At 40.6% G+C, this 25,388-nt stretch overlaps 1 long non-coding RNA gene across 2 annotated transcripts in view; it reads left to right on the forward strand.

Moving 5' to 3' along the window:
- LOC132392643 (uncharacterized) overlaps positions 1–24,286 on the forward strand; it is an 83,665-nt gene extending 59,379 nt beyond the window's left edge. The window contains exon 3 of one of the 2 annotated variants that reach the window (XR_009511602.1): positions 23,349–24,286. This is a non-coding gene — a long non-coding RNA (uncharacterized LOC132392643). The other variant, XR_009511603.1, reaches the window with a different exon arrangement.
- Positions 24,287–25,388: the final 1,102 nt, after the last annotated feature.

The raw sequence follows: 25,388 nt of genomic DNA on the forward strand, positions 1-25,388 counted from the left end.
CTGTTTATACTGAAGTGATATTGGAAATGAGAAATAGCTCAGTTAAACGGATGGATGAAATTACTGAGAAGAATGAAGAACATTTGAACTTAACAGCAGGAGCTGTTAAAATACTTAACCAAAAAAACATGGTGAGCAAAATAATTCCAAGGTTCTAACTAGTAGTAGCATCAGCTCATTAATGCACTCTCCAACTCTCTCCCTCCAAGTTTATAGCTATTCAGCATCAGGTTTTCAGGTCCATTCACACCATTTAAACTTTCTAATTGAAATTTGCACAGATACTCCAAGCAAATTTGAAAACAAAGAACTGTTGCTCATAATATTCATTTCATGTTTATCAAATGAAGATTCCTGTACAGCAATATCAATAAATCATCTTGAAAACTGTGTCCAAAAATTTGGATCCAATTAAAGAGAAACAATTACAATGAGTGAATGTTAAACAATTTTCATTTTTATAAGGCGCTATCATCCAAATAGTATGATGACTCAAAGGGATAATTTTCCAAAACTACACAGTGTACAAAAAAAAACTACTTTAGCACAAGAAGGCATAATGTGTGTATGTGTGTGGGAAAACAAAACAATGTGACAAGTTCCACCATACAATTAGGGATACAGCCTTGTGCTGCAGTTTCCATAGTGACCAATGAATCTAATCAGAGATGCAGAAAAAAAACCCCAAAGATAGTAAATGCAGCTGAAAAACTTTCACTGTTTTTCCTTAATCAGTAATTGCTAACAGCCTGTGACAGTGCCATTCCACTGGATGTGGGGCTAAAATAACTAGGCAGGCCCTTTTGTGTTTCCGGGGTTTCCTTTAGACTTTAGTAACAATCCACTCATAAAAACTCTCATTTGTAGGAAAATAAAATGGTGACTTGTCAATTTAATCCTGAGAATGCATTTCAGAAGTAGAGGGAAAGATGGTGTGAATACTTGATGGGGAAAACATTGCCTGTCCATCTAGACTTGAGGGTCAGCAAGGAAGAGAATGGATTCCCAAGGCATTGAATGAATAGCCAATGCTGTGAGGACAGGATTGGAAAAGCATAGACATGAAGAGGATCCATAGCAGAAGGGGTCACCACTGATAGGCAAAGTGGAGGTGCTGGAGGGAGGGAAGCGGCTGAGAGAAACTAGGGGCAAGTGAGGGAGAACGTTGAGGAAGGCAGGCAATGGAAGGCAAGTAGAGAGGGGCAGGTGAGGAAAGGTTGGCAAAGGAACTGGGAAATGCAAGAGGTGGTGGAGAGGCAAGAGATGAGGAAATCGCTCAAAGGAGGAGAGAAAGAGAAGATGAGCAAAGGGTATAGAGGAGTAGGCAGCAAGATGAGACCATAAGGCATAGGAGCTGAATTGGGCCATTTGGCCCATCGAGCTTGCTCTGCCATTCAATCACAGCTGATACTTTTTTGCTCCTCAGTCCCCCTCCCCAACCTTTCTCCCCATAACTTTTGATGCCATGGTCAATCAAGAACCTATCAATCTCCGCCTTAAATACACCCAATGACCTTGCCTCTACATTTGCCTGTTACAATAAATTCCACAAATTCACCACCCTCAGGCAAAAGAAATCTCCCTGCATCTGTTTTAAATGGACGCCTCTCAATCTTGAGGGTCTTTCTCTTGTCCTAGACTCCCCCACCATGGGATACATCCTTTCCACATTTGCTCTGTCTCAGCCTTTCAACATTCAAAATGTTTTAATGAGATCCCCCTCTAATTCTTCTAAATTCCAGCGAGTACAGGACAAGAGCAATCAAACGTTCCACATATGATAACCCTTTCATTCCTGAAATCATCATTGTGAACCTCCTCTGAACCCTCTTCAATGCCAGCACATCTTTTCTTAGATGAGGAACCCAAACTGTTCACAATACTCAAGGTGAGTCCTCACCAGCACCTTATAAAGCCTCAGCATCACATCCCTGCTTTTATATTCCAGAACTGTTGAAATGTATGCTAACATTGCATTTGCCTTTCTCTCCACCAACTCAACTTGCATGTTAACCACCTTGTTTTGCACAAAGACCCCCACGTCCCTTTGCATCTCAGATTTTTGGATTTTCTCCCCATTTAGAAAATAGTCTGCACATTTATTTCTACTACCAAAGTGCATGACCATGCATTTTCCAAAGTTGTATTTAATTTGCCAATTTCTTAGCCATTCTCCTAATCTGTGTAAATCCTTCTGCAGCCTTCCTGGTTCCTCAACACTACCTGCCCCTCCACCAACCTTCGTACCATCTGCATACTTTGCAACAAAGCCATCTATTCCATCATCTAAGTCAATGATATACAGCATAAAAAGAAGACGTCCCAACACCGACCCCTGTGGAACACCACTAGTCACTGGCAGCCAACCAGAAAAAGATCCTTTTATTCTCACTCACTGCCTCCTACCAATCAGGCAATGCCCTAACCATGCCAGTAACTTTCCTGTAATACCATGGGCTCTTAACTTGGTAAGCAGCCTCATGTGTGGCACCTTGTCAAGGGCCTTCTGAAAATCCAAATATAAAACATCCATTACATCCCCTTTGTCTATCCTAGTTGTAATCTCCTCAAATAATTCCAACAGATTAATCAGGCAGGACTTTCCTTTAAAGAACCCATGCTGACTTTGTCCTATTTTTATTCTGTGTCATGAAGTACTCCATAACCTCATCCCTAACAATTGACTCCAGCATCTTCCCAACCACTGAGGTCAGGCTAACTGGTAAATAATTTCCTTTCTGCTGCCTCCCTCCTTTCTTAAAGCGTGGAGTGGCATTTGCAATTTCTGGTCCTCCAGAACCATGCCAGAGTCCAAAGATTCTTGAAAGATCAGTACTAATACCCCCACCATCTCTACCACCATCTCTTTCAGAACCCGAATGTGCAGTTTCATCAGGTCTGGGTGACTTATGTACCTTTAAGTCTTTAAGCTTTTTGAGCACCCTCTCCCTTTTAATAGTAACTGCATACACTTCTCTTCCCTCACACCAGTCAACACCTGGCACTCTGCTAGTGTCTTCCACAGTGAAAACTAATACAAAATATACATTTAGTTCATTTGCCATCTCCTTGCCCCCATTATTTCTTCTCCAGCCTCATTTTCTAGTGGTCCTATATCCACTCTCATATCTCTTTTTATATGCATACGTGCAAAAGCTTTTACTATCCATCTTGATATTGTTTGCTAGCTAGCTTTCATTTTTCATCTTTTCCCTCCAAATGATTATTTTGGCTGCTTTCTGGAGGTTTTTAAAACTTTTCCAATCTTCTATCTTCCCACCAATTTTTGCTTTGTTGAATGCCCTCTCTTTTGCTTTTACGTTAGTTTTGACAAACCATGACTTCCCAGAAACTCAATCCATTGCTGCTCTGTTGTCATCCCTGCCAGAATCTCCTTCCAGTTTACTTGGGCCAACTCCTCTCTCACACCATTGTAATTTCCTTTAATCCACGGAAACACTGTTATATCAGACTTTACTTTCTCCCTATCAAGTTTCATGTTGAACTCAGTCATATTGTGATCACTGACTCCTAAGGGTTCCTTTACCTTAAGTTCCCTAATTGCCTCTGGTTCATTACATAACACCCAATCTAGTACAGCTGATCCCCTAGTAGGCTTAACAAAAAGATGCTCTAAAAAGCCATCTCATGAGTAATCAACAAACTCACTCTCTTGAGATCCATCGCCAATCTGATTTTCCCAATGTACCTGCATGTTTAAATCTCCCATAACATTGCCCTTTTGACACATCTTTTCTATTTCCCATTGCAATCTGCAGTCCACATCCCAGCTACTGCTTGGAGGCCTGTATAGAACTACCATCAGGATCTTTTTACCCTTGCAGTTTCTTAACTCAACCCATGAGGATTCAACATCTTTCAAAAGATCTGATGCCTTTCTTTACCAACAGAGCCACACCAATCCCTCTGCCTACCTTCCTATCACTTTGATACAACATGTAACCTTGGACATTCAGCTCCCAACTACAACTATCCTTCAGCCACTACTCAGTAATGGCCACAACATCATACCCAACAATCTGTAAAAGCATAATAAGATCATCCAGCTTATTACTTATACTCATGCACTGAGATAGAACACTGTGTACTGTATTTGCTACTCTTTTTGATTCTGCATCCCTAATATACTGATACTCACCCTGCTGGCTGCAATTTTGTCCTATCATCTGCCTACCATTTCTGACAGTCTGACTGAATGCTATCTTTGCTTTTTTTACCATCCATCCTATCCTCAGTCCCTTCACTCTGGTTCCCATGCCCATGAGAAAGGCAAGGGGAGGGGAAGCAGGTGAGGGAACCTAGAGAAAAGGAACTAAGGGAAAATTACCATGCCAGAACAAGATGGGCAGTGAGACAAGGGAGGAGAAGCAGGCAAGAGCAGGTGCAGAAAAGGAAATGTAGTAACCAAGGGAGGTGAGGCAGACATGTGATGGAAAGTGAGTGGCAGAAGCTGAAAGAGTAAGAGAAGCAAAGTAGCTGAGAGGGAGGCAGGCAAGATTAAGTGAGGAGGTGGTGAAATGAGGAGCAGCAAGGGCGGGGAGTGGTAGAGCCCAAGCAAGGCAGGGAAATATGTGAATGAAAAAGTGATCTGGCAAGGAAAGCAAGTTAATCCAATGAGGAGATTGTATGGAGGGAGCTGGTAAGGGAAAAAGATGAAGGAGGTGAGAAAAGTGAGGAGGTAAGATGATGGAATGAGGAAAGGGGTGAAGGGTTGAGGGGAACCAAAGAGGCAGGTACATGCCTAACTACAACCATGTAGTAGAAATGCAACAAAAATTATTCGAGATAGAGTTAAAACTGAATCAATGTAGCTCATGCCTAAAGAATATTTTAGTATCAGGTTAATTACCACTGTCCTATATGATTTGTAATTTGTTGTTTTGTGACAGTAGTATAGTGCATGACAAAAATCACTACAAGTTACTAAATAAACAGTGCAAAAAAAATGAGGTAGTAAATCATAAACATAAACACAAGAAAGTCTGCAGATGCTGGAAATCCAAAGCAACGCATACAAAATACTGGAGTAACTCAGCAGGTTAGGCAGCACCTTTGGAAATGACTAAACAGTTGACGTCTCGCTCCAAAATGTAAACTGTTTGTTCATTTCTACAGATGCTGCCTGACCTGCTGAATTCCTCCAGCATTTTGTGTGTGCTATAATGAGACAGTGTTCATGGACAGCTCAGAAATCTGAATAGACCATGGCAGAAGGGAAGCAATTGCTTTTGATGGTGGATCTTCAGGCTCCTCCCTCATGGTCTTAATGACAAGTGGACATCACCCGAATGGTGAAAGTCCTTAACAGTAAATATAATGACACCATAAGAGAAACAAAATTAAACCACAGATTAGTAATGTATAACTTTATATATCAATATGGCAAACAAAAACTCATTATATAGTACATCTCATCTGTAGAAGGAATTAGCTAGTTGGTAACATGTATCCAAAATTCAGAAAGATGAGGAAAATAAGTACCAGTGGCTTCAAATGAACTCAAATTGGTAATGTTTAACACAGATCATACAAGACTAAGAGCCCAAGGAGTAGCTTTCCCAAACTGTCCGTGGAGCGTCCGACCTGGCATTGCAGCCATCACAGAACAGCAAATGGAGACTTCAAAAAATGCAACATTACCAGATGTATTCAGAACAGCATCACAGGATAAGTGGTCAGCTTTGTGCTGGGTGACAAGCAAATTAAGTAGCGATAGTCACATTTTCCAAAATATGAGCAATGTTCATTAGCAGGTTCATTAGCAGCACTAAGCAACCTCGTACAAGAGAGAAAACAGTATGGAAAAAGTCATACTGCAAAATGAGTCAGTCGCAGTAGGGAAATTAGGCAAAAGTCCAAATTAATAAAACTGCTCATTAAGTAAACAAAAAGAACCTATAAAAATAAATGATCCAACAACAGTATACTTGAATTGACAGTAAATTGTCCAAAACTATAGAAGAACAGCAGATTTAGATCTTCTTTCTTTCTTTCCTTCTCTCTCTCTCTCTCTCTCTCTCTCTCTCTCTCTCTCTCTCTCTCTCTCTCTCTCTCTCTCTCTCTCTCTCTCTCTCTCTCTCTCTCTCAATCTTTTTATTGAATTTTTGTAGACAAATACATAGTGGTCATAATAGTACAAAGGGAGTGGGATTACATTGTTGGGAATTAATACATGTGAGTAGAAACTATAGGTAACACCAATATAATTGACCTCCCAAACTCTTAATGTAGACAAGATACGAGGAAATAAAAAGATGGGGAGAAAACCCCAAATTGAAAAATCAAAAACAAAGTAAACTAAACCAAACAGAAATAAAATTAAACAAAGCTGGGCTATTCTATTATATCGGATAAAATCATTAATGGCATCAACTCCACTACTCTACTCAAATTAATAAATAATATAAAGGAATCGGAAAAGGTCAAATTACATTCTATGAAAGTATTGGATAAATGGCCTCCAAGTTTCTTCAAATTTAACTGCGGGATCAAAGGTACCACTTCTAATTTTTTCTAAGTTTACACAGGATATTGTTTGGAAAAACCATTGAGATGTAGTTGGAGGATTCATCTCTTTCCAATTCAATAAAATAGATCTTCTAGCTATTAAAGTAGCAAATATAATTATTCACTGAGCTGAAGAGGGCAGATCAATCATTGGTAAACCAAAAATTGCAGTGACAAGGTGAGGTTGTAAATCAATATGCAAAACTGTAGAGAATATATTAAAAATATCTTTCCAATATTTTTCCAAAAGAGAGCAAAACCAAAACATATGGGTCAAAAAGGCTACCTCAGAATGACATCTATCGCAGATCAATCTAATCTTCCAACAATTGCCAATTTATTGCACCAACAATAGTCAGGTGATAATATCAACACTGCACCTTTCCATAGATTATTTCTGACATGGTTGTGTATTTCTATACTTATTTACTTTATTCCTCCCTGATTTAAAAATATCTGTAGCTCTTTCAATTTTGTTCTTGAAGTTCTGGAATGGGACTTGCCTCAAAAGGGAACATGGCAAAATTCTTTGGAGTGTGGAGGAACAGGGGAGATCTCCATGCTCCTCAAAGTTTGTTGTGCAAGTTGATGGGGTTGTTAAGAAGATATAAGTTGTGTTGGTCTTTATTAGGCAAGGGACTGAGTTCAAGAGCCATAATGTAATGTTGGAGCTCTATAAAACCCTGGTTAGACCATATTTGGAATGTGGAAGCTTCAGAAAGGGTGCAGAGAATATTTACCAGGATGCTGCCTGGATTAGAAAGCAGGTCCTGTGAGGATCAACTGAGCCAGCTGGGGCTTTTTTCTTAGGAGAAAAAGAGGATGAGAGGTAACTTGATAAAGGTATACAAGATGATGAGGCTTAGGGGTATTTAAGAAACTCTTAGATAGGCAAATTGGTGACAGAAAAATGGGGGACAATGTAGCAGAGAAGGGTTAGATTGATCTTAGAGTAGGTTAAGAGGTCAGTACAATTTAGTTGACCGAAAAGCCTGTACAGTGCGGTAGTGTGCTATATACATTTGCTGCCCAACTGTGCTTAATAACTTCAATTGGTCATAATATTGATATTTAATATTGACAGTGATCTTACCATGCTTGTAAAACTAAACAACACTTCCAACACACCTTGATAAAGCAAACCTTTCCTTGTTAACTTGAGTTGCAACCATTCCACCCACATAAATTGGTCTCCACAGACACTCAAATTCTCAAGTGGCAAGACTAGAATAGTGATCCCTGGGTGGATTATATGTATGTAAAATGTGATCAAATTGTTCCTTAGCCACTTATAGTAGTGTAGGGACAGAGGAAATGATGAGGCTCTAAATGTTTAAAAGAATTACAAGATTCCACAGAAAGGTGTTTGCAGTATTTTGTTTCAGAGTTCCATGTTGTTTATTAGGTAATATGCATTGCATGATAAATCTTACCCCATATAGTCACCCATTACAAATTTGTTTGAAATCACCTGGAAAACCAGCAGAGAATGACATTTATACTACAGTTTTCATCGGAAAAATGGCAATACATCCCAAGTGCTGCACGAAAGAGTGTTTTATTGAATTTTCTATATAAATTTAAATGATTTAGTACATCCCAAAGCCAAACTAAAATTGAAGCAAAGCAAATACAAAAGCATAAAGACCAAGTTAGCAATAGTAGATTGTAAATTACAGTACATTAAAAGGTAAAACAACAAATAGCTAACATTTAAATAATTAATACTGTAACATTCTGGGTGGGGGCATGGTCAACAGCCTGCCCCTGCATTTCTAATGACCAGCAACACACACAAAATGCTGATGGAAAGCAGCAGGCCAGGCAGCACCTATAGGAAGAAGTACAGTCGACGTTTTAGCCGAGACCCTTCATCAGGACTGACTGAAAAAAGGTAGTAAGAGATTTGAAAGTGGGAGCCAGAGGGGGAGATCTGAAATGATAGAAGATGGGGGGTGGACGGGGAGGAATGAAGCTAAGAGCTGAAGGGTCTTGGCCCGAAACGCCGACTGTACTTCTTCCTATAGATGCTGTCTGGCCTGCTGTGTTCTGCCAGCATTTTGTGTGTGTTGCTTGAATTTCCAGCATCTGCAGATTTTGTCGTGTTTTGCGTTTCTAACGACCAGTACTGTTTATTGTTCTTGTGCTAAAATTCTTTCATGGGATTATGGTGGGGAGTTCCAGTTGGTTTATTGTTACATTTTAGCTTGGGTTATATAGTTATTTGCTTGTGTATTTGTGGGTCACCCTAACTGTAACCAGGGTGTGTGATGGTCACCTCCTCTGTTGGTGTGAGATTGGTTTGGTTCACTCTCTGGGTTATTGTGCCTGGTCTGTTTTGTGTTTATCACAATAAAAACTGTTGTTGGGTTAAAGAGGTTCCTCGTCTGTCATTATGGACCAAATACTCACCACAATACATAGTTTACAGCAAATATTTATCCCTTTAAGACACAATCCCAACAGGAAAAAGTGGTCCAGCTGCAGCCAACAGTGCATTAGATCAAAGGCAAATGGTTTTAAGGTTCCCCAAAACAGGAAAATGTCAAAAATTAGCAAAGGAGGAGCAATTTAATTGTTAAGTATAACAGTAATCTTTGAAGAAAACAAAGAATGTAAAAGAGTTTATATGTGAGGATAACAGAAAAGAATGGCAAAAGTTAACATGAATCCCTTATTAACACAGAAGAAATTGTCTTGAGGGACAAGGAGATAATGCTCCCTCTAAGGTTAAGGTGTGTGTGCATGTGCGCACACATCTTTTGCTACTAGTGCACAAAGGAACTTAAACTGCGCACAAAGGGTTGTCACCCTCTACCTCATTGGCATGTTAAGTATATCTCACAATCATACACAATCACTTCCTTTTTCGGTTTCTGATGCAGCGTCGATGACGTGGAGTTTGCAATGATTTGCCTGCCATTTTAGAACTGGTTTATTTATACTGGTTTCATTGATGAAATTATTGAAGCAATAATTCAGTGCACACATGTCACTGATCAAAAAAAAGGCACAGTACAAGATTTTTGCGCAAAGTCATTACAAATTAAAGGGAGCATTGATGGCAGAGAAACAAAACAAGCATATTTTGTCTTTGTTCATGGAAGAAAGCTCAGAAAACTCTCCCCAGAAATAATAAAGAATCTGGAGCAAATAGGAATTTGAATTACTGAAAAGATGTTACAGAAATTAATGGGTTGCAGTAATTAAGCCTCCAGAAACTAGTAACTTGCATTCCAAGGTATGAAAGAATGGGTTGTGGAATTCGTGAATATAGCAGTTGTCACTGACTAATTATTGTACTCCACTAGAGGAGGGCTAGCAAAAGCAGGGAACTAAAACCCAGTTTATCTGTCATCAATAATAGGAAAAATGCATGTATTTCTTAAGGAGGTAGTCAGAGGTCAGAGCAGAGTCAATTAGATTTATGAAAGGGAAAATGATGTTCAAATATTTGTTAGCACTTACTGAGGCTGTAAGTAGCAGAAGAGATAAAATAAAACCAGTGGATATGATATATTTGTACCATTAGAAGGTCCTTAATAAAAGTACCACACAAGAGGATATTTAATGTAATCAGAATGCAGCGTTGTAGGTAATACACCAGGATGGATCTGAGCGTTGCAGTAATGGTCAGAAACAAAAAGATCAAACAAACCATTTTCAGGCCGTGAGGCTGTGACAAATAGGTATAACAGAGGACATTATTGAGACACCAACTGTTCACAAGCTACATCTTTGATTTGGAAGAGGAGGTGCAACTTTGTTGTCAGAACAAAGCTGGATGGAAGTGTAATTGTAAGGAAGATATGCAAAGACTTCCAAGTGATACAGAGAGCCTTAAGTGAATGTGTAAGGAAATGGCAGAAAACTCTAAACTGGAAAAATAAGGAATAATATCTAAACTGGGAGAAAAAAAAATTATTCACTTTGGCAGAGAAAATATGAAGGCCTCTTTTTTTTAAAATGGTAAGAGATTCCTTGGCATTATCATATCAGATAATGGTATCGTTATCTGTTATCATATCATGTATTGGGACCAGAATGAGTGGAATTTCAAAGAAAGCACAGAAACACCCCTGCTTTCTTAGAAGTTCATGCAGGCTCAGTAAGTTATCCAAAATTTGATGTACTTCTATCGATGAACAGTGAAGATTATCCTCACTGGTTGCAAAGTGACCTGGTGTATTAACACCAACGCCCAAGAATGAAAAAGGATTAAAAATGGTGGAAGCAGCCCAGTCCATCAGAGGGAAAGGCTTCCCCACAAGAAACACACCCAAAAGAGACTGCATCACTAGAAAGTAGCATCCTTCATCAAGGACTCCCACCACCCAGACCATGCACTCTTCTCACTGCTGCCAGAAAGGAGGTGCAGGAACTTTAGGTCCGACACCACCAAGTTCATGAACATTTATCATCTTCAATAATCTGGCACCTGAGCTGACATGGATAGCTTCACTCACCACAATTCTAAACTGATTCCACAATCTATGAACTCATGGTGTCAGCTTTCTTTCTATTTACTTAATGGTGGCATCCGTTGGTCTCGAGAGACCATGGATATGCGCCTGGAGTTACCGGGGCGCGGGCCTGGGCAGGGTTGTACGGGAGACCAGAAGTTGCCCAAGCTGCAGGCCTTCCCCTCTCCACGCCACCGATGTTGTCCAAGGGAAGGGCACTAGGACCCATGCAGCTTGGCACCGGTGACGTCGGAGAGCAATGTGTTGTTAAGTGTATTTATTTATTCAGGGTTTGCATAGTTTGACCTCTTTTGCGCATTGGTTGTTTCTCAGCTTTTGTGAATAGATTTACATTGATCTGAAAAAAAATTTTTCTACTGTTGTTACGAAACCCCGTAACTGAGTCACTTACCAGCAAAGATAGAGAGGTCCGTTGAAGTCTGATGGTACTATTTTTAAAAGTATTTATTGATAAAGGGCACAAAAATAAGATTAATGCAAACATACAGATAATATACGTTGTCAATACTAAATCTAAGTGTGGGTATAATAATAACCAATAAGAAATAGCTCTATCGTTGTCTAGGGGATAATGTATTGTCCGATAGAAATATAACAGTCACTGTTAGTTCATTCAAGCTGCAGCGTTTTTGGGTTTAAGGTCAAGGCGGTTTAATCTTGCCCAGGTCTCTTATGATGCCAATCCGTTGAGTCAGGGGAGTGAGTTTCCCCGTTGTTAGCTAAAAGCCGTTTTCCGTGGTTCCAGCCACCAATTCCAGCAACGGAACTGAACGCACGTGGCCTCCTTCAGATGACTTCCTGCTGTTACATGGTCGCTTACTGTTTCTTCTGGTGCGTCTGAGGGGCTGTTCCTACAGACCCTCATTTATCCTGACTCGCAGGGTCGTAGATGTCAATCAGGTTGGGGGTGTGCAATCTCTCCCTCAACCAGCCCACTTTGCCTGAGAGCATTCACGTAGCATAGTCTCCAATCCACAACTTCGCCTTCTGGAGACAATGGCCATGTCCCGTAGCTTTACTTCGCCGGGGAAACAAGACGTTCTGCACGTCTCTTCTCTCATTTCCTGGGCCCCTTGACCCAACCCAACAGTGATCTTGTGATTCTCACAAAGGAGGGGGCTATGGACGTAACACTGTGAATAGAGTCACAGAAACATAGAAAACTACAGCATTCCATAGAAGCAAACCATTCAGCCCACCTAGTTCATTCCAAACTATTAATCTGCCTAGTCCCATTGACTTCCAGTCGGGACATCAGCCTAGTTCCATTGACCTGCAGTCAGACCCCTCCCATACATTTTCCCTTAAACGTTGAAATCAAACCCAAATCTACCACTTGTTCTGGCAGGTCGTTCCATACTCTTACCAGCTTTGGAGTGTAGTCGTTCCCACTCACTTTTTCATTAAACAGTTCACCTTTCACCTTTAACCCATGACCTAAAGTTCTAGTTTCAGTGAAAAAAGTTCTGCCTCAGTGGAAAAAGTCCTGCTTGCATTTACCCTATCTATACCACTCATAATTTTGAATACTTCTATCAAATCTCCCTCAATCTTCTATTTTGTAGGGAATCCTAACCTATTCAACCTTTTCCTGCAATTCAGACCCTCAAGTCCTGGCAACATCCTTGAAACTTTTCTCTGCATTTTTTCCATCTTACTTACATCTTTCCTGTAGGTAGTTGACTAGAACTGCACACAATACTCCAAATTAGGGCTCACCAGCATCTTATATAATTTCAACATGTCCAACTCCTATACTCTATACATTAATCTATGAAGGCCAATGGGCTAAAAGCCTTCTTTACAACCTTATCTACCTGTGACTCCACTTGGAGGGAATTATGGATCTCTATTCCCAGATCCCTCTGTTCTACCGTACTCCGCAGTGTCCTATTGCTCACTGACATTGCACTCCCAAAGTGAAACACCTCACATTTGTCTGCATTAACTTCCATCTGATATTTTCAGCTTATTTTTTAGCTGGTTCAGTTGTCTCTGCAATCTTTGATAGCCTTCCTTGCTGTCCAGTATGCCCTTGATAATGGAGTCATCTGCAAATTTGCTGATCCATTTATGATATTATCATCCAGATTGTTGATATAGATGACAAACAGCAGACCCAGCACTGATCCCTTTGGTACTCCACTAGTCACAGGCCTCCAAATCAGAGAAACAACCATCTACCACCACTTCTTGGGTTCTCCCGCAAAGCCAAAGTTAATTCTTTTTACTACCTCATCCTGAAGCCCTAGTGACTGAAACTTCTTGACGAAACTCACATACCTTGTCAAAGGCCTTGCTAAAGTCCATGTAAACAACACCCACTCCCTTGCCTTCATCAACTTTACTGGTAACTTCCTCAAAAAAGTCTATAAGATCGGTAGACATGACCTACCACACACAAAGCCATGTTGACTACCCATAAATTGGTCCCCGTCTATCTACAGTAAATACTTGTATATCCAGTTCCTTAGAATACCTTCCAATAACTTTCCCACTACTAATGAGAGGCTCACCAGTTTATAATTTTCTGGTTTATTCTTGGAGCCTTTATTAAACAATGGAACAACATTAAATATCCTCCAATCCTCTGGCACCTCACCCATTGATTAAGGCATATTTTCATATCTGTGCTCGGGCTCATACATTTCCTGCTCTAGCCACTCACACCTCAGAGGAACACCTTGTCTGGTCTTATGGATTTATCTACCGAAAGATAGGTGGAGGGGCAGGTAGTTTTGAGGAAGTAGGGAGGTTTCAGAAGGACTTAGAGAGATTAGGAGAATGGGGAAAGAAATGGTAGATGGAATACAGTGTCAGAAGTGTATGTTCATGCACTTTGGTAGAAGAAATGAAAGGGTTGACTATTTTCTAAATGGAGAGAAAGTAGAAAAAGACTGAGTCATAGCATTCCTAAAGGACAATTTGCAAGTTGAATCTGTGGTGAGGAAAGTAAATGCAATGTTAGTATTCATTTCAAGAACACTAGAATATAAAAACAAGGTGTAATGTTGAAACCTTATAAAGCACTGGTTAGGCCTCACTTGGAGTATTATGAGTGGGTTTGGGCACCTTATCTTGTGGCAATGTGGCTTGTTGGTTGTTATATTTCCTGCTGTTGTCATTCCCACAGGAATTATCTTTTATCCAGTCTAGGTTCTTAGTTGGATATCTGTAGGCTTCAGTTCAGTATCTTTGAAATGCCGTTAAAACTCATTTTATAGACAGACTGCAACAGCCAAGCCAGTATCCTATTCTATTTTAATTAACTTGCCATTCACTTCTGGTGTAAGCCACATTGTTTGTCTCTTGTTAATTTTCACACTGTAAATCTCAAGGTTTCTCAGTCCTGCATCACTATCACTATCAGATTTTTCTTCAACAGCATGCAGGTCAGTGCTCTTTTTAAAACTATAGCTTAACTTTTTAATCTTTTTATCTTCTCTGTGCATTTTGTTTCTTTTTGGCTGCCCAACATGCTCTTAGTATATATCTTACTTAGTTACATTTTCTGTGGGTTTCACCATTAATCCTGATTTGGCCTGCTATTCATGAACCACTGCCACAATTTGTTCGGAGAGGCCATTTTCTGTCGACATTACAATTTTGCTCACGCTCACTTTCATTCCTGGCTGCAATTCAGTTGAGTCTCTGTCTGCTGTTTCCATTGAATCAACTATTTCAACTGTTCTTCTAAATGTGAAATGTTCTTCAGTGAGGACCTGTTTTTAAATGTTCTCTTGTAAGATTCCACAAACTAAACAATCTCCTGGTGCATTATTAAGCTGTTCACTAAACTGGCAATGCTCAGACAGCTTCAATTCAGCTATGTATGCTGAAATGGACTCCCTTTTCACTTATGAAACCTAAAGCATTCTGCATTCAACAATGTTTTTGGTTCTAAATGTTCCTGCATTACTTTCACAATATCAGCAAAGCTCATTTCGGCTGATTTGTTTGGAATCTCATTCCCATCCACAGAACTTCCTGTTGTTTCCCTCACCACCAAATCCCCCAACACCACAACTCACCTCTTCACCCCACATCCATTCTGAGCCACAGAGCCAGACGCAATGCCAGAGATCAGATCACTGAGGCTTTCCTGTGTTAGGTATTCACCCTCCTCCCCCCAACAGTATCCTAGGCAGTATACCTGTCATTGAGGGAAACAGCCACAGGATGCCTATCCCCTTTTGCCCTCCTAACAGGGACACAGTTACATGCATCCTGCACCTTGGGTATAACTACCTCCCTGTATGTCCTGTAGATCAACCCGTCAGCCTTTCAAGTAATCCAGAGTTCTTCTAGCTCCAGATCCATTTCCTTAATGGTCTGAAGCTGGATGAACGTTTTGCGGGTATAGTTGTCAGGGAGCCTGGAACTCTCCCTGCCTTTCCATATTCCACAAGTGAAGCATTCCACTATACTGCCTGGCATTGCCACTGCTCAAACTGTACAATATGGAAGAAAGAAAAATTAAATCAATAAAGTTTACCTACAGCATCTTCCTCTCCACGCTGAAGCCTCTGGGAGCCAAGCCTGAACTCCCTATTCTAATAGTGGCCTTCTCCCAAAATGGCCACTCTACTTAAACCTAAATTCTTTTTATTGGGCCTTTCTAAGTACCTAATTATGCACACTCCAACGTCAGCATACCTGCAAGAAAATGAATCTCAGGGCAGAATATGGTGGCTTATTTATTTATTTATAAAATATGATGCAGAGAAGGCTCTTCCAGCCCTTTGAGCTCCACTGCCCCAGTAAAACCAAATTAACCCTAATCTAATCAAATGCAATACATGCTTTTATAATAAACTTACTCTGAACTTTGAGATTGTGAAGTGTTAGTATTCAGATTTGTCTTTGAACACAAATCACTGAAAAACAACAGGCAGGTACAACTAACAAATAGAAAGGAAAACATCAAACACTATCGAGGACACAATGGAAGATATCTTAATGCAATTATAAAGGATTCTGGTCCACACCTGGAAAATGGCTCGTGGGTCTGGTATACCCATCTAAGGGTATCAAGTCCTTAGATCACAAATCAAGAATGTGCAGATGCTGCAACCCAAAATATGGACAGATAACCCTGCCAACATTCAGCATGCCAGGCAACATATGTGGAAAGAGAAATAGAGTTAACATTTTCAGATGGTTCACCTATTGAGGATTAAAATAAGAAGAATTTATTTCACACTGATGCTGTTGAATTTTTGGCATTCTCTACTCAAGGAGGGCTGTGCAGACCAAATTGCTGAGTATATTCAATTACCAGTAGATTTGGGGATTTATAGGGAATAAAAGGATATGAGATTTGAATATTAGTAAGGGCAATATTGCAATAGGCATGGTGGATTTCAATATGCGGATAGGTTGGCAAAATCAGCTTGGTGCTGGGTCCCAAGAGAAGGAATTTGTAGAATGTCTACAAGATGGCTTTTTAAAAATGGCTTGTGGGTGACTAGGCAATTCTGGATTGGGAGTTGTGTAATGAACCGAATTTGATTAGGGAGTTTAAGGTCAAGGAACCCTTAGAAGACAAGTGACCATAATATGTTAGAAATCACCTTGCAGTTTGAGAGGTAGAAGCTAAAATCAGAATTACAATGGAATAAACAGATCTACAGAGGATCCAGCCAAAGTTGATTGGAAGGGGACATGAGCAGAGATGATGGCAAAACAGAAAAGACTGTAGTTTCTGGAAAGAATTTGAAAGGTGCAAGATAGATAGATCCTAAAGATGGAGAATGAGGCAACCGTAGCAGACAAAGGAAGTCAAAGACAGCATAAAAGCAAAAGAGAGGGCATATAATATAGCAAAAATTGGTGGAAAGCTTATAAAACCAATAGAAGGCATCTAAAAAGCCATAAGCAGAGAAAAAAATGAAATATGAAGGTAAGATAGGCAATAATATAAAAGATGATAGCAAAGGTTTCTTCAGATACATAAAGAGTAGTAAGAGTGGATACTGGACTGCTGGAAAATGACACTGCAGAGGTAACAATGTGAAAACAAAGAAATGGCAGACAAACTCAATAGAATTTTGCATCAGTTTTCACTGTGGGAGCCACCAGTAGTATGCCAGAAGCTAGAGCTGTCAGGGGACATAAGTGGGTGTGGTTACTCGTACTAAGGAGAAGGTGCTTGGGAAGCTGAAAGGTCTAAAGGTAGATGAGTCACCTGCACCAGATGGACTACAGCCCAGGGTTCTGCGAGAGATAGCTTCAGAGGTCTTAACTTCTGGTAAAATGGCGGTGCATGTAGATGCAGCAGCCTCTCGTGGGCCAACAAATAGTTATTTTCTCTTTGTTAAATGTATTTTTTTTAATTATGTCTATACTGGACCCCAATAATGAGTACAGCAGATGTACTGCATTAGTGAGCTGTTCATTGTCAGAGTAGCCGGCTGGTGGTCCAGAGAAGAGGAGGCCGCTGTGGTAGATCAGGCAGCGGGAAGAAAGTCAGGCCAATGGGCCACAGGAGGAAAGTCAGGCAGTGGGAGGAGTCAGGACTGGGCTCACAGGAGCTGACCTGGGTGTAGGCTGTGCAGCTGCCTGCTACTTTAAGGCACCAGAGCTGCTGCACAACAGCGGTGTGCAGAGAAACCATGAGTAACTGTCTTGGATGTTTCTCTTGCAATCGTAAGACCCTGTTGAACATAGGTTGCCACAGGCCTGTATCCCTTGTTTGGTGGAGAGACAGGAGCTGAGGTAGTAGTATTGCCTCTTTTGTGGCAAGGTCTAGGCTTCAAGCAGTGGGCTTGCCTGCTGCTGCAGGCCAGGTGAAGGGAAAACCCCAGAAGCAATATAGCGCGGTATATTGGCTTGGTGGAGAATAGCCTCTCCTGTTGGTACTGCCCTCCAGTGTTGGATCCAGGGAATTAGAGGCTGGGCTCCTGGGAACCATCAATTTGCGGGACTTGTCTCTGAGGGTCTTGGACCAAAAATGTGTTTTCTTGTATGATTATGTTCTATTTTTCGCTCTTCCGTTATTTTGGATCTGCATATATGATTTTGCACCTTGGTCCCAGAGGAACGCTGTCTCGGTCGGCTGTATCCATGTATGGTTTGAATGTTAATTAAACTTGATTTGATTGTGGAGACATTGGTGGTGATCTTTCAAGAATCACCAGGTTCTGAAATGGTTGCAGAAGAATGGAAAGTTGAAAATGCCTCTAACACTCTTTAAGAAGCAAAAGAAAGGAACCTGTAGGCCTGTTAGCCCTACTTCAGTGGTTAGTCCATTATTAAGGATGAGGTTTTGGGTACTTGGAGGTATATGATAAAATAGGCCAAAATCAGCATGGTTTCCTTAAGGGGAAATATTGCCTGACAAGTCTGCTGGTATTCTTTGAGGAAATAGCAGGCATTATCAGCAAAGGCAAATCAATAAAATATTTTCTTTGGATTTTCAGAAGACTTTGAAAAGATGCTGCACAAGAGGCTGCTAAACAATGTAAGAGCCCATGGTATTACAGGAAAGATACTAGCATGGATAGAAGAATGGTTCCTGGCAGGAAGCAAAGATGGTCCTTTTCTGGTTGGCTGTTAGTGATGAGTGATGAGGCGACAGCTTCTTTTCACGTTATATATTAGTGATTAGACAACGGAATTGATGATTCTGCAGCTAAGTTTACAGACAATAGAAAGTTCAGTAGAACTATCTGCCTCTTCTTTTCCCATTCTGTAGACTCCCTGCTACTGTGGAAGCAGGGAGTCTACAGAATGGGAAAAGAAGAGGCAGATAGAATACAGTGTAGGGAAGTGTGTGGTCATTTACTTTGGTAGAAGGAATAAAGGCATAGACAATATTCTAAATGTGGAGCAGGTTCAGAAATCAAAAGGTGAAAAGGAACTTTGGAGTCCTCATGCAGGATTCCCTAAAGGTTAACCTGCACATTGAGACAGTGGTAAAGATTCACTGATTCATTGCCACAGACAGCTGTGGAGGCCAAGTCATTTAATATATTTAAAGTGGTGATTGATAGGTTTCTGATTAGCAAAGTTATTAAAGTTTACAGGGTGAAGGCAGGAGAATGGCATTGAGAGGGATAATAGATTGGCCATGATCATGATGGATTGGCAGAACAGACTTAATGGCCCAAAAGGCCTAATTCTGCTCAGTAGGTCTTATAGTACAGGGATGTGGCATTAAGGTAAAAGAACAAAGGTAATCTATTGAATGTTGGAGCGGGTCTGAGGGACGACATGTCAGGGTTCTAACTTTTTTATTGAGTTGATAGAGAAGATATTAAGGCAGCTGATCAAGCTCTTGATTGGTAATCTTGACAACTGAAGAAAAGGTTTGTAAAAAGAATTCTTAAGGTTTTAACCTCAAAGTGCCAGAGTTAAAAATGAGAACTGTAGGAATGGAGGATGGGACAGGAAGCCAGTGAAAACAGAGAGAAACTGGGCACTTCACCCATAATGATCATCACTTTTGCAGTGGATTTTATTTTTTGCCTATGCCATCTGCTTATGCAGATAAAATGTTTGAAACAGGTGACCTATGGGGGAGATGGTTTGCACAATTTGGTAGGATTTATTTGTATCATTTTTCATTATTCATTTGAGTGAGTGGAGGTGATGAAGACAATTCTGGATTTGGCCTGCAGAGTTTTGGATGCTTGAATGCAGAGGATAGAAAGTAAATGGATCTACCTTCCATGAATAATCAGAATCTGGAGCCAATCAAACCATGGATGAAGGTTTCAGCACTACAGTAGATGGGCTGCGACTGGAAAAGAGGCAGGCAATGCAAGGGTGGTGAGAGTAGACAGACTTTGTGATGGAAAGGAATTCAGAATAGGAAGAACACCTTGGTATCAAATACAACACAGAGACAGCAAACAACTTAGTTCAGCTGAAACAGTGACCAGGGAGGAAATGGGATTAGTAATGAAGGTTCAGCCAGGGACAAAAGACAATGACTACAAAAGCCAGTGTTTATTTGGATTAAATTCATTTCACCTAGGTTAAGATGTGAATGAGTCTGGCAACATAGGCAGTGGGGGAGTAAGACACCTGAAGGTGTGAGGGCTGGTTATTGGTTGTATACAGTATATGTGGCATTGGACATTATCTCCTGACATCAGCAAAGGGAGGCATGTTTGTAGTTGGGGAAATAATATCAATAAATTGCTTGGATTGAAGTAATGGTTTTGGAAGAAAAGCTGCTCATAGACAATTTAGGAATAATTTAAGTACATTAAAAAAATAAAGAAAACAATATCAAATTTTATTTTGCAGCCTGATTTTAGGTTTGTGATTATGTACAGTATATTGTAACCCACCCACTTAGGCTCGTGATGAGTTAGCTTTTACTGTGAATTCAGCCCAACAGCAACACAAGTCTACAATGCATGGGGAATAACGATGAGAAGTTCATTTCCATTAAACAAACATGTCGAGGGTAAATATGATTCAGGTAAATATCATTCACAAACATAAGTTTGAATGAACTTTCCAAAGAAAGATGAAGGCAATTACTTACGTGATCATTGACATATGCATGAAAATTTACCATTTGCCAGGCAACAATAATTTAACGCACACGAGTATAAAGTTAGAAAGAAATGGTATTGACAAAATATTTTAAACTATAACAAACACAATAATACTATATAATATAAAATAAACAGCCCATCAAGTATTAGTCTATACCATGCATGTAGTTGGTGAAGCTCTATGTTCCATAAACAATCTAGTTTGCTTCAGTCCTGATGAAGGGTCTCGGCCCGAAACGTCGACAGTGCTTCTCCCATAGATGCTGCCTGGCCTGCTGTGTTCCACCAGCATTTTGTGTGTGTGTTGTTGTTTGAATTTCCAGCATCTGCAGATTTCCTCGTTACAGTGAAACAACTTTGCATTGAAGAAGCCATCCCAGGTAAAAAAAAAATTTCATGCAACATCCAAGGAAAAGATGATAAACTTTCTCCAGGGTTGTGTGCTAACTAGCTAACTAAAGGTTATCTGTACCTTTTCTATGTTTCTATGGTATATTCTCCCTGAGACCACTGTCTACATGAGGAATTTCCGACAGTGGTATCTAATGAGTACTCCACCATGTACTTCTGTTATAGAAACATAGAAAACCTACAGCACAATACAGTCCTTCAGCACACAATGCTGTGCTGAACATGTACTTACTTTAGAAATTACCTAGGGTTACCTATAGCCCTCTATTTTTTGAAGCTCCACGTACCTATCCAAGAGACTCTTAAAAGACCCTATCATATCTGCCTCCACCACCATTGCCAGTGGCCCATTCCATGCACTCACCACTCCTTACATAAAAAAAACATCTCCTCTGTACCTACTTCCAAGCACTTTAAAATTATGCCCTCTCGTGTTAGCCAATCAGCCCTGGGGAAAAAGCCTCTGATTATCCACACGATCAATGTCTCATTATCCTATGCATCTCTATTAGGTTGCCTCTGATCCTCCGTCGCTCCAAGGAGAAAAGGCCAAGTTCACTTAATCTAGTCCCATAAGGCATGCTCCCCGATCCAGGCAACATCCGTGTAAATCTCCTCTGCACCCTTTCTATGGTTTCCACATCCATCCTGTAGTGAGCTGACCAGAACAGAGCACAGTACTCCAAGTGGAGTCTGATCAGGATCCTATATAGATGAAACATTACCTCTCAGCTCTTCAACTCAGTCCCTTGGTTGATGAAGGCCAATGCACCATAAGCCTTCTTAACCGCACAGTCAACCTGTGCAGCAGCTTTGATGTCCTATGGGCTTGGACCCCAAGATCCCTCTGATCCTCTACACTGCTAAGAGTCTTACAATGAATACTATATTCTGCAATCATATTTGACCTACCAAAATGAACCGCTTCACACTTATCTGGGTTGAACTCCATCTGCCACTTCTCAGCCCAGTTTTGCATCCTATCAATATCCCACAGTAACCTCTGACAGCCCTTCACACTATCCACAACACCCCCCAACCTTTGTGTCATCATCAAATTTACTAACCCATCCCTCCACTTCCTCACCAAGGTCATATATAAAAATCACGAAGAGAAGTGGTCCCAGAACAGATCCCTGAGGTGCACCACTGGTCACTGACCTCAATGCCGAATATGACCCGTCTACAACCACTCTTTGCCTTCTGTGGGCAAGCCAATTCTGGATCCACAAAGCAATGTCTCCTTGGATTCCATGCCCCCTTACCTTCTCAATTAGCCTTACATAGTGCACCTCATCAAATGCCTTGCTGAAATCTATATACACTACATCTACTGCTCTACCTTCATCTATGTGTTTAGTCACATCCTCAAAAAATTCAGTCAGGCCTGCCTTTGACAAAGCCTTGCTGACTATTCCTAATCATATTATGCCTCTCCAAATATCTGCCTCTCAGGATCTTCTCCATCAACTTACCAACTGTCCAGTTCCATTTTCCTTCTTTGATCCCACACTCTATATTGGGCACTATTTTCCCAACTATGATCAAATTAAATACTGTCTCACAAATCAATTTGAAATTTGCTGCTCTTGTAAAACAAGGCATGATTGTGAATGAAAAGGTAGAGGTAAAGACACTTGAAGGGGTTATAAAACAACTGAATGAATGACAGAAGACATGGACAGTGCAACACTTTGAGGGGAAATGTGTAGTTATCCATTTTGATGCATCAAAAATAAAACAGTGCTTTTATAATGGTGAGAAATTAGATCACTTTAATATTCAAATTAATCTAGTTTCTTGTACTTTCCTTAGGTCTCTTAATCATGTCAAGGCTCAGAAATCTGTTCATCTCACTTCTGAATGAATACAACAATGTACATAACGCTCTGAAAAAAGGAGCCCCAAACATTGGCCGTCCTCCATGTGCAGGGAAAACTAATGTCAGATCCAAATGTTAGACCCCTTATTTTCAAATTGTCACTAAAAACCACCATGGAGATGCAACAACCTTTTGGGAAGGCATATGGTGTGATGCCCTTCATGAGTACAGGACTGAAGATGTCTTACTGCAGTTACACTATGACATTGATACCTGGGCTTGGTTTTGGTTTCCTTAACTGTGGAAGGATGTACTTGCATAGCAGCTCAGCAAAAATTTATTATGCTGGTTCCAGGGATGGTGGTTTGCTGTATGAAGATTGAACACACTAGGCCTATAGCCTCTAGAATTTAGAAGAATGAGGGGACATCTCATTTAAACTTACAAAACTTTTAAAGACTGGATGTGGTATGAATACTTACCCTCCCTGGGAAGTCAAGAACCAAGAGTCAAAGGTTCAGTGTTCAAAGGTTCATTTTATTGTCAAAGTATGGTTGTACAATAAAACTCTGATATTTGTCTTCTCCATAGCCATGAAATACAGAAAAACCATGGGGGTTGTTGAAAGGGAAGACATCAGCCACCCATCATGATAAAGAAAAAGGAAACAAAATCCACAAACACAAGGAGCAGAGCGGTGATAATGGCACTAAACAGTGACTCCTTTGCTTGCATCTTCGGAAACAGCTGTATTTCCATCTTTAATATCTCTTTTTCCCCTTCGGGGTTCTTTTGAAGACCCTGACCTGCAATTACACGCTGACTATGGTTCTTTGCGAGAATGGGACTCTCTCTCGGGTTTCATAACTGGCCATTGTTCGGCATGCCGAGGGCTCTGCCTAAGAGTTCAGCTCAACTTTGGAGGCCTAGGATCTCGGGGCTCTGGACCAGGGCAGATCAAATGTCATGGCAGGAGATCTGTGTGTTGTCAGGGGAATTGGAATATCTACAGCTTTGTGCCCAGAGACCCGAGATCTTTGGGCACAGAGCTCAAAAAGGCAATGTAATGGACCTTTAACATCGTAAACCAATGAGTTATTTATTATATGTCTCTCCTCTCACTGTGAAACAGAGGCACCCCTTTCTCCCTTATTAAGGAGAAAAAGAGCCTGTGGTATGTCGAATACTGAGTGAAATGCGAAGTCTTTGGGTTAACTGCAAGTCTGTGTCTTTGCTGTTCCTTTGCTCATGCTTGAGTGTTCAGTGGTGGATGCTGACACTTTTTTTTGCTGGTGGGGGGGATTGTTGCTTGATGCCACTTACACACGGGAGGGAGGGGAGCTGGGGGGACTTTAACTGGCATTCATTCTGTGGGGCACTCCTCTGTTTTCATGGATGGTTATGAAGAAAAAGCATTTCAGGGTGTATATTGTATACATTTCTCCAACATTAATTGTACCTTTAAAACCCCAAACCCCTACCTCATCCCTTGCACAAAAACTAACAGGTTGCCCACATGGAAAACAGCATCTAGAACATCAAACCCCAGATCCCCAACCCCCTTTCTCACACAAAAACTAACAGATTACCCATCCGGTTTACGGCAGCTAGATCGTCAAAAACCCCAAATCCCCAACTCCTTCCCTCGCAAAAATAAACAGCAACATAGCATCAACCTCTCAACCCCTCTCTCACACCCAGAAACTAACAGATCCTCCGCACAGAAAAACAATCTTCTGTGAGGAACGTCCGCCAAGCTGGGTCATAGTCTCGAAATAAGGATACAACCAATCTGGTTGGAGATGAGAAGAACTTTCTCCCCACTTTGAAGATGAGAAATCTTTAGGTTTTTCTACTCAATCATCGAGTCCATTCAAAACAGGTCAATCCACTTCACAGTCTTAAGGGAATCAAGGAACATGGGACTAGTGCGGGAAAATAACATTGAGGTAAAAAGTGATCTCTAAAAATGAGAGCGCATGCTCAAAAGGGCCAAATGGCCTTCGCCTGCTCCCATTTTTTGCAAGATTCTTATATTCTGACTGTAAAACAAAAATTACCATTGCATGGATGTGCATAACTGGTCTGAAATAACAACGAACATTTCTCCTCCCCCAGAGGTTAAGAGAAAGATTTAATTTCCTCACAGTATTTTCTTCCTCCCCTTCTACAATGTGGTTTGCTTACTGCCACTAAGCATTTCATACAAATTACTATTTAACCTCAAGAACATAAAGATCCCACAATTCTGGTTTGAGCTATCCAACACATGCATTCATTCAGATGTTTCCACTCAGCAGTCATGACACCGAAGTCAATGGTAGTACAACCAGGATAACTAGGATAACCACCTTTGTAAACAGCAACAATACGTATGCAAAGGATTCACTTTATTCGAATGCATGGCCAGCTGAAGTTCAAAGTACATCCACATGCTGAGCTATTGGAGAGGCTAAGAAAAGTCCACCTCAAAGGATTACTTTTAGGTCAGAAATAAATCAGCTGCCTCATCAAAGCAAAATAATTGAGTCAAATTTAAATCCAACAATCTAAAGGAAAGAGAGAAGCTGCTCATTCAATCTGTAGCAAATTGAAAACACACCCAAAATTATTGCAACTTAAGCACAAGGT

This window comes from Hypanus sabinus, chromosome 4 (assembly GCF_030144855.1).
Source record: "Hypanus sabinus isolate sHypSab1 chromosome 4, sHypSab1.hap1, whole genome shotgun sequence".
NCBI classification, from domain to species: domain Eukaryota; kingdom Metazoa; phylum Chordata; class Chondrichthyes; order Myliobatiformes; family Dasyatidae; genus Hypanus; species Hypanus sabinus.